Raw genomic sequence first — 10754 nt, 5'->3', positions numbered from 1 at the left:
ATACTCAGAAACGAGACTGAGTTGGGGTCTATTTCGAATAATACACTAAATAAAATTAAATTTTCTATCTATTGGTATCAGTTGTGAAACAAAATAAACGTTGCAACTTTACAAAACTTTGTATTGAAAACTGCCGATCATGATTACACACCCGCAGTTGCGCGCAGTAAATGCTGCTAACAGACATTTGTCGCTAGCAGACGCAAGCGTTGGCAATGGATTGGTCGAACGGCGTTTTATTCGCTAACAGAGAACACTTTCTTAACTTGTAGATAATGCCGTATATACTTGCCGTGTATGCTGTTGTATTTTGCACGTTATTTTGGACAAGATTTTTCTGATTTTAGATTTCATTTTGACAAAAATGCTGTAGATAGGTTGACGGGACTGATAATGAAAGGTAGGTAGTAGGTACCTACTTTTATAACCTATATTTTATCTTGAGAGGTTATCACATCAGTGCTAGGCTGGCTGATTTTGTATTTTATCTTCTTTTCCTTGGTTTAAACGGTTTAATTGAGATTCAAAAACCGGGACAAAGGTATGTAGTTGATGTTGCTATTATTTGTTTGTCAATTGTCTTGTAACAATTAGACTTCAATCATGTAGGTATGGAGGTATTCTACCCCAAAGCTGTATAAATCCCTTGGCCCCTGCCCAGGGCCTAGTCATTTTGTGACGCTCCTCCTCCCCCCGTTCCGTCAATTTCATCCTCGGAATAGTCAAATCCTTTTCCATGCCGCCACAACATCTTGTTCTGGGCTGGACGGACAACTTTATCTCGTGGTTAGCTCCCGTATAGGACTAGAGCACTCCCGTAGCCGGTTGCGGTGAGTGTCAGGGGGATGAGTGGCCTGTCCACTGGATGGGCCCAGCTTTAGCAACTCACCAGGGTGCCAGCCCAGGCCATTGTCACATTAGTAAGGCAGATGTCGCATGAGTGGGCATATGCACGCATTTTGTTTTTGCAACAAAGGATAGGCACTACCCGCAGGCGCCCGCAGAAACTGCAATGTTGGTTGTGGGTTGGGTAAACTTGCTTTCATTCACTGTTGTGTTGTAGACAGCATGTTTTAACTTAGGTGACAGTTTGTAAATCCATTAGTGATAAGCTTTATTCATTTTGTAATTTGTTTGATTCTTTTCCTTAGTAGAAAAAAGTGGCAGGGTCACCATCATCTTCCTTCCAATGAGGAGGGAAAGGCCATTTATCACAATTTCTTCAATGTGGATCCTCATAAATGTGACTTATACCAGTCAACCTCAGGCTATTGTTCCATCCATTTGTGCTGCAGATGGCTTTCATATGGTCTTAGTCTGACAAAGCTAGGTGCTAAGAAAGAACAGCTTTGAAGTGCAATAGTTATTGATGCACATGTCTCTGAAGATAACTTCCAACAAGGCCCTAAATAGTAAATACACTTCCAAGTTCCAATACGCCTGAGATGATTTCAGTCAAATTTAAGCGCAGGTAGGCTATCCAATGTTCAATGCATGTGTTAAGTGCTTTGAGGCACCTTAGGCTAAGCTTCGTTCTTTCTCAGAGTTGTCGAACTATAGTCTCCAGTGCTCCCCTCGCCTATATCAGTTGTCCACCCCTGTACTCCTGACTCCCTCTGTCTTTCATTCATCCAGGTTACGCCAATGTTCTGCGCATACAGTTGCTGCTTTTTGGTGCGCACACACCCCAGGCACTCCATCTCGTCAACGCCTGAGAAGTTGGTGAAAGTGCCTCCTGCCAGACTTGCTGGATGGCTACTACCTACACTTGCTAGCTGAACTGAAGCTCCTCCAACTAGCTGGCATGGCTCTCGGCAGGTTGGCTTACGCGTGGAACGCTGCAGACGCAATCATCGCCAGCCTCACACATGTCGAAAATCAGGCAGACTACATCAGCTGCTCACTGATATGGGGCAAAGAAGGTATGGCGTGGCAGAGGCTTGTCTGCTCACCGTGTGTGGAATACAGAGATATAAGCTCCTAGATAATTAAACAAGTTCTGTGGACTGCTTTCTCAGGTATTTATTTGCTTGCTAGATATGTGATTTGATTTTCATCATGGACGTTTGCAATCTTGTGTACCGATGAAACCAAGTCTTAGCATAAAAGTTCGCCATTGTGTGCCTGTGGCCGGCTTTGTCATTTGTATTGCAGGTAACTATGCTTTGTGGTTTCTGAGTTCTGAACACATTATCCTCCACCAGGCTCGTTGCTGGCGGTGGTTCTGGAGACAACGGTTCGATCCATCTGTAGGACGTCACCTGCAGGAAGTAGCATTGTGATGGCCAGCCACGTGGTGCGTGTATCCAGCCACGTTGTCCAGAAACCATCACATCATCTCCAGGTCAGTAACTGTGTGGACCAGTCCAAGGCGTCCACAGGTCAGGCTGTATCCCACCACGTCACTAGGTCAGTGACGTTGGTGATGTAATGGCATTGTGTAACCCGTCGCTGCGTCCTTATAAGGACCACTCACCTATAGGTGGGTGGCTTGGGGGAACTTTTTGTGTTGTCGGGATGGGATGTCTGCTAATGCAGGTGCCGCTGCAAGTGTCGTGACGTATGATGGGTCTCAGGTTCGGATTTCGATTTCTCGAGTGGAAATGTGTGTACAGGCTAATGTAATGTTATTATAGCTGAGTGTGCGACAGGAAACGTTAATCATGAGCTATGAGTCGTGGTCGCCATGGCTCGTAGTGGTATTTGACTACCGTCGTGACCTGTGACGGTCACCGTGACTGCTATGTGATGGTCGCCGCGGCTGGCATATGACGGCCGCCGTGACTTCTATAACGGCCTTCGTGACTGAAACGTGACGGTCGTCGTGATGTGCCGCGACTCGCTGCTTTACAGGTCACTGGTCGCGGGTGCTCGAGCTGACTGTGTCTTCAACGGCTCCACGGTGACCAGCGCCGCCACCGCCGAGACCATCCGATTCCTGAAATGATAATGGCCGTACACGAACAAGAGGCTCTATGCATCCAGGTGCAAGTCAAGCGCCATGCTCAGAGGCGTCATCCGGAGAAGGCCGCACAGTGCACTTTAGGCTGAGCTCGGGTGTAGTGCGCGCTGACGGATAGGATGAAATTACGGGCCGGCCATCAGATTTCAGTGCGGGGATCAAGATGGTCGGAGCCGACGTGGCTCGGTTGATGGTGTGTCAGGGTCGATTGAGAGTGGAGGCGAGACACCCGGATGTGAAGGATACGCCGATACGGGTCTCGACGTCGTCTCGCAATTTGTGCTATGTAATATGACGGCTATGCCGTGGTATCATTCACTCTCGATGCGCTAATAAGTAATAAATAGGACAGAGACTGGAATTAAGATTATTATATTTGGATGTAAGGGGAAGGTTTTGGCCAGCGCTATATTAGAAATCGTGAGCGTGCTAGTTGCAATCAATCGCGCGCTTCTTGCTGAGCATCTGTGAGCGAGAAAATACTTTCTCTGGAACGTTCGTCGTAAAATGTGTATCTTTGGAATAAGTTGTCAGAACATGAATGAATTTTTGGTGTCCACTGCAGCTGCTGTTCTGGAACAGAAACATGCCGAGATCGGCTGTGTATGTACTATGTACGCTGTGGCAAAGTCAAGCAGCCGTACCATGAGTCAAAAGCGATATGTGAATTAAAGTGGATATATTTCACTATTTTTTCAGTTTTATCATACAGATCACAGAAATGCGTCAAATACTGATCACAGCCGGTTCCAAACAACTAAACGCCTGCGATCACTGGAAAGTAAATTAAAAATTTAATTTACTTTCCAGTGATCGCAGGCGTTTAGTTGTTTGGAACCGGCTGTGATCAGTATTTGACGCATTTCTGTGATCTGTATGATAAAACTGAAAAAATAGTGAAATATATCCACTTTAATTCACATATCGCTTTTGACTCATGGTACGGCTGCTTGACTGGGTATCTATACCCATGTTGGTCTTGTCTGGCGTGATCCGAGACTCTCTCTCTCTCTCTCTCTCTCTCTCTCTCTCTCTCTCTCTCTCTCTCTCTCTCTCTCTCTCTCTCTCTCTCTCTCTCTCTCTCTCTCTCTCCCTCTCTCTCACTGTTGTTGCTGACGCACAAACGACAACACGGCCGAATCGCGACGATGGAGAGCACGGAACGATGCTGGTGACTGGCGGACCAGCGAAAACAGGAAAGGAGATGAATAGCTCTAGCTCCCGTCTGCGCGCGGAAGGGCGCTGATTGGCGCGGCTCGCAGACTCCATTGGCTCATCAGACTGTTGTTGGTTTTCTCCCTCCCCTCCCATAGGCGTAGCCAGGTAGCTAAGTTGTCGCGGAAGCGAGCGGCCAGAGCGGCGCTAGGTGTCGCCCTCCCAGCGACCGGGCAGTGCAGCTGGACGTGCCCTGGATGGTCCGCCTCTGATCTCGGCACACTCGGCAGAGTGTGGCCGGAAACTCCATGGAGTTGCGTGGCGTCGATAGGCCGTATGGTGTCGCTGTCGTAATTATAAAAGCGTAAGTAGAAGGTTGAAGCAAGATATAGAATGCTTTTCTTTACATTTAATATCGCAAAGCATATCTTTATGCGCTGACTACGATATGTGCGTGCGTGTCGGTTGCGGCAGTAATCATCGAAGAAATATATGATTTATGAACGTTTCTTGATCATGGAATGATAAAACATTGCAATGTTTGCCTGTTGCGAAGATAACTCCTATACTGCCGCTCTATCGTCCGGAATTATTCGTGTTTGATTACGGCAATTCCGCCACTCTATCAGCTGATTTTTGTTTCCGAGTCACATGACCAACCGGTGTCTCCCTGGAGTCTGACACCACGACTGCCATTGACTGACTAAATAGAGAGCTCGCTGACCGAGTCTGAGCAGACTGACGAGACTGACTGGCCGCGGCCCTGGCGCGGCGTTATACAGAGTATAGGTGGCGCCACGATCGAAGGCGGCCAGCACGGGAATGCAGGCATTGTTACAATTAGTGAGCAGTTGTTCCAATGAGGAATGATTATAGACATAGTGCAACCAATAAGAGTAGCATAAGTAGTTTCATAGACTACTGTATTACGCATATACTGATCGCATCTACTTATGATGTTCATATTCACAGTGGCGGATCCAGGGGGAGGGCAAAATGGGCATTTGCCCCTCCTAAACGGCATAATTTTAACATTACGCCTATGGACGAGGCATGGAAAGAATCGATAAATTGACAATTGTTATGGTTTGCCCCCCCCCCTAAAAAAACTGTGAGCTGGATCCGCCTCTGCATATTCACATTCTACATATGACTGCTGATGCTTAAAATTGCCGTGAGGCCGCTCGGCTATGTCAGTGCTGGCTGTGTCAGTGTCTGACACTCTGGTGTCAGTGGTGCAGCGGGGAGCTGGCGGCAGCTCTGTCCGACTGCAGTCAGCTGACACAGCTCTGTCCGACAGGGCCGGAGGTGACGGAGCCGAGGTGGCCGGAATGGAAACCGTGGTTTCCATTCCGGCCGAAATCGTACAGGAGTGGTCTGTCAGTGTCGCTCCAGGGGGTGGCTGCCGACACCATCAGTCACCTGCCTGACCTGGGACGGACGGTCACAGTACTGGAGATATACGGTGAGCAGCGGCAGCACGGACAGGCCGCTGATATACGAGCTCAGTGAGTGGCCGTCGCCCGTCACCGAGTAACGGTGTGGTGTTATGACTGCACGTTAGGGTGACCGGTTTTGCAAAAAGTTTCGAAAAGTTTTGCTCCCCAGGTCTAATCTAATGTATTTGGGGGTGCTGATCACGAATCCGGCGGAAAAAATAAAAAATTCGAATTTTTTTGACCGCCCCGGCTCTTTGAATATTTCCGGTTTTCTCAATTTTTGCATGTTTTTGAATAATATGATGAATGTAATGAAAAAATATTAACAATGTATCGCTAAATGCATGTACCAGTCGATTCGGCATACAGCGGCGTCGAAATCGGCACGCCGCCTGCTTCACCGGCCTCGCAGGAAAGCATAAGGCTCGGAAGGTTTGCGTTAGTTACCCGATTCTCTCCATAGATGGCGCTGGCGTAGCCGCCCGCCGGCCGGTCGTTGCCGTGCCGTTCACAGCCCCGGCGGTCACTTGCGACCGTCGTGGTCGTTATGCTACGTCTATCAAAGCACGACAGAAATGTTCACTTCATTTTTATGTTACTTCAGACATATTTTAGACCTAATGTTGAATTGGATAAATGACTATCGTGAATTGGCGAAATAGTGGAGTGCGCTCGGGAGCCATTTACAATAGCGAGGAACGTAGGTGGATTGATCTGAGTAACATATTATGACACTGCGTTCACTGTTGATATGAAGTTTATTCACACTATGTAGTCGGGTGACATGAGAACAAAGTGACTAACATACCTTGTGTACGACACGTCGACACATGGATGAAGCTAATGCTACTTTTTCATCTTGTTTCGGTAGGCCCGTTTGTTCAGAGCGTAGCCGTCCTGTCGGTCTGCGCCTGTTACAGCTGTGACTGATTCGGTGGTCAGCTTTACAGCCCTTTCGGTGGATTGGGTCTGGCAGGGGACCCCCGTTTTAAGGGGAGTCTGTAGAAAGTCGCGCAACTCATCCTCGCTCATGTGTCGTACACAAGGGGGCTCAATGTCTCGGCCCTCGTCAACCGCTCGCTGCACGTTAACCAGTTCCATATAGTTGTTCGCTTGAACGTTAATTTCCGGCAGCCGGAAGTGCCGAATGGGCTGCTGCTGTGGCGGTGGGGGTGGCAGCTTTGGCGGCGGTCGTGGCGGCGGTGCCGGCGGCGGCGGTGGTGGTGGTGGTGGTGGTGGTGGTGGTGGTGGTGGTGGTGATGGCCGCCGCCGTTTCAGACGCCGCTGCTGCTGTTGTGGCGGCGGCGGCGGGGGCGGCGCCGGCGGCGGCGGTGGCGGTGGTGGTGGTGGCGATGGCCGCCGCCTCTGTCGCCGCGCTGCTTCTGCTGTGGCGGGGGCGGGAACGGCGTGTAGCCGCCGACGACCTCAGCGCCCCGGATCTCGCGCCGACCGGTAGTAAAACGCGCTAGCTCCGTCTGTGCTGACCATATATTGCCCGTAGAGCACAGCAACAGAACGGAACAGAACGTAGCGGTTTCTGGAATCGAAACAAAAGAAACTTAACATATGACCAAATGCACACCAACCAAACGAATACGCAGACATAACAAAGTAAAGAAAACAAAATCGGCAAACAATCTCACCAACATGAACTAATTTCCGAGGTCAAAATCGCTCACTCACCTACACGGTGCGCCCTTGTACTCCAAACGTCGAACGGCTGAACCAAGCCAAACACGACCAACCAAACCCATCAGATACGCGGCACGCTAACGCCGCCGCGACTGGCCAACCAAGAATGGGCGCTGCCCCGCCGGCCGCCCCTCCGCTGACCCAGAAGGGTGACGTGGCGGGTCACGTGACCGTAGAGGTCACCGGTCAGTACCAACAAAACGGTACATCGAACAAAACCCAAATAACTTATGACCGCGAAACACAATACAAAACTAAATTACAAATCGATACCTAAAATAAACCAAAAGACACAAGGCACCAAATCAAAAAATAAACATATCAATAAATCGATAGCAAACGGACAACCGAAAACCACACCGCCATCTGTCGAACGCCCAGACAACTAAAAGTTAGCATCGTTAGGCGACAACGGCGCCAACACTGCCCCCGCTCAACCGACAGGGTTGAGGACACCCAACACTCATCACTTAACACTAAACACCGAATAAAACACTTAACTATCACCGCGCCGCGACAACACTCGGTAACTCAGGCCTGAGCCGCAGTCGGCTCCAGACAATCGCAGCCTAGCTCAGGCTCCGGTCAGCAGTCGGCAGCAGGACTATCAGCTTATGCACCGGCCGCGTCAAAACCGTGCCACCAGTTCTCAGGGACACCTTTCTCACCAAACCGTCCTTGCTCGGAAACGTCTGCGTCACCTTGCCCATGCGCCAATGACCTCTCGGCACATCCTCATCTATCAGTAACACGACGTCTCCTTGCTCTACGTTCCTAGACTTAGATACCCACCTCTGGCGCCGCTGTAAGGTCGGCAAGTACTCGCGCCTCCATCTGAGCCAAAACTGGTCAGCGAGGTACTGGACCCTTCTCCACTGCTTGGCGGAGAACTGCTCGTCAGCAAACCTACCTGGTATGCCTTCACCGCCGCCTCGTAAGAGCAGCAGGTGGTTGGGCGTGAGCGGCTCAAGGTTCCCGTTGTCATCGGAAACGTGCGTCAGCGGTCTACTGTTAAGCACTGACTCAATCTCACAGAAAAGCGTGCTCAGTCCCTCGTCGTCAAGTCTCTGAGTCGGCATAGACCTCCAAACCTTCCTAAACGTTCGGATACATCGCTCCCAGCATCCCCCAAAGTGAGACGCAGCAGGTGGATTGAAGATCCACTCAATCCCTTTGGACAGAGCGAACTGCTGCAGCATACTTACATCTAACCTCTCAAGCTCAGCCCGTAGCTCATTGTTGGCCCCCACCATGTTCGTGCCCAAATCGCTCCTTATTCTAAGAATCGGCCCTCTACGCGCTACAATGCGGCGAATCGCATTGATCAGTGAGTCTGTCTCTAACGACCGGAGAACCTCAACGTGAACGGCTCTCGTGACCAGGCAGGTGCACATAAGACCATAGCGCTTGACCTCATGGCGACCCCTTTTTACCATCACTGGTCCGAACACATCTAAACCTACCGACGTGAAAGCTGGCGTGTCCGGCGTCACCCGGTCCTCTGGCAAATCTGACATCATCTGCTGCTCTGGTGCTGCGTTAACCTTCCTACAGGTCACGCAGGATCGCACTAAGCTCCTGACCAGAGGTCCCACCCCCACTATCCAAAATCTCTCTCGGATCTTACTCAGCGTGTGCTCACGACCCTGATGCCCCACTGACACGTGAGCGTCACGCATTACCAGTCGTGTCACATGATGGTTCCTCGGTAGGAGCACAGTACACCTGGCGCTGCTCTCAACTGGGCAGCGGCTCAGCCTACCCCCTACGACTAACAGTCCGTCCTTCAGCGTCACGTTCAGCCCCTTGAGGGAGCTCGACTTCACGTTTACCGTGCCTTCACGATCATAAAACTCGGGGAAGCTGGTCTCCTGAACATACCTGAGAATGTTCAGCTCAGCAGACCTTAGATCGTCCACGCTCAGAGACGTCTCCAACCCCACTCCCCGAGCGCGCAGACCCCGATCGCGGATCACGCGCGCCCGAGAGAGCAGTCTCCCCTTCAGCACCTGAAAGAAACGTATGTACCATGCCACAGAACATCAGGCACAGCTTCTAGACAGAGACCTTGCCGTGCAAGGTGACTGGCGAGACGATGCCCAGCGAGTCGAACAAGCACTCACTGTGGACAAGATGCCTCGTCTCGTCACTGGTCTGCGCCTGTCAACGAAGCGGAAACGGAACGTGTCATCATCCACCCACCACAGCATGCCTAGAGCACGCTCTGGCGTCAACGACTCTACCTGGAGGTCAAGATCCTTCGCGTTGTTGCCCCTGTCCTCACGCGGAACATGCGCCTGTCTGACATAACTGTCTCAAATCGCTGGCCAAACGAACAGCCTCATCCACTGATGAAGCCGATACCAGTGCATCGTCTACATAGACATTCTGGTCAACAATCCTAGCAGCCTCTGGATGCTCGGCCTTACCTTCTTCAGCGCACTGCCTCAGTGCAAACCCTGCGACGCTGGGAGAAGACACCGCGCCGAAGATGTGCGATTTCATGCGGCAGACCACCACGTCACCGCCGACATCGCCGTTCCTGAACCACAGGAAACGCAGCATGTTCGCATCAGCAGCAGGCAGTCGAACCCTGTGAAACATCGACTCCACGTCACACGTGAACGCCACAGGATTCAGGCGGAATCGAAGCAGCACCCCAACAAGTGAGTTGGTGAGGTTGGGTCCCTTGATCAGCAGATCGTTCAGACACAGGCCGTCAGTTTTTGCAGAACAATCAAAAACCACCCTTAGTTTCTTCTTCTCTGGATGCCTAACACCGTGGTGCGGCAAATACCAAACCCTTTCCCCAGTCTCAACCTCAGCATCGGGGACCACCTCAGCGTAGCCCTCATCAAACAGTCGCTGAACAACAGAAACATACTCATCACGAAGATCGGGGTTGTCAGACAAGCGTCGCCTGAGAGGCTCCAATCGCCTTTTAGCTGTGAAGTAGCTATCCGGCAAGTCACTGACATCACGGAGCGGTAGACCTATCTCAAAATGGCCCATCTCATCCTTCCTCAGCTTAGATTTGACCATGCTCACCCACTCCTTGTCCTCCACGGACATACTCTCAGTCTCATCAGCTGAGTCCTTGAAATCCTGATCGTACAGCTGAACGAACAGATCAGCCTCAGAGACCTTACCAGGAATGTCGGAACGCGAAACGCCGATCCGGTTCACAGAGTGCTGACCCACAGGATCACGAGCCGACCGATGGGAGGGTCCAATCACGTACCACCCGAGGCGGGTGCGCAGAGCGCACGGCCCGTCGCCCTCAGGCTTCCTCACCTCATCCGGCACCAACAGCTGTGGACAGTTTGCACCAATCAGTAGATCCACCTCACGCAGATCAACATCAGTCTCCGGCAGCTCCACACCACACAGGTGCGGCCAAGCACTCAACTCAACTCTGTCACACACATCCTCAGTGGACACAGGAATGCGATCAAGAGTGAACACTGGAGGGAGCGAGAACAGACCTTCACCCTTCACGGGACCAA

The 10754-nt window shown here is 51.1% G+C and overlaps 1 long non-coding RNA gene across 1 annotated transcript; it reads left to right on the top strand.

The window, feature by feature from the left end:
• The first annotated feature begins 260 nt into the window (after positions 1-260).
• Positions 261-3584, top strand: LOC122387034. Its single transcript, XR_006257482.1, has 3 exons — positions 261-400; positions 1636-2344; positions 2854-3584. It is a non-coding gene; the product is annotated as an uncharacterized LOC122387034 (long non-coding RNA).
• Positions 3585-10754: the final 7170 nt, after the last annotated feature.

This window comes from Amphibalanus amphitrite, unplaced genomic scaffold (assembly GCF_019059575.1).
Source record: "Amphibalanus amphitrite isolate SeventyFive unplaced genomic scaffold, NRLGWU_Aamphi_draft 000271F_arrow, whole genome shotgun sequence".
In the NCBI taxonomy this organism is placed as follows: domain Eukaryota; kingdom Metazoa; phylum Arthropoda; class Thecostraca; order Balanomorpha; family Balanidae; genus Amphibalanus; species Amphibalanus amphitrite.
This window is presented reverse-complemented; position numbering and strand designations above follow the sequence as displayed.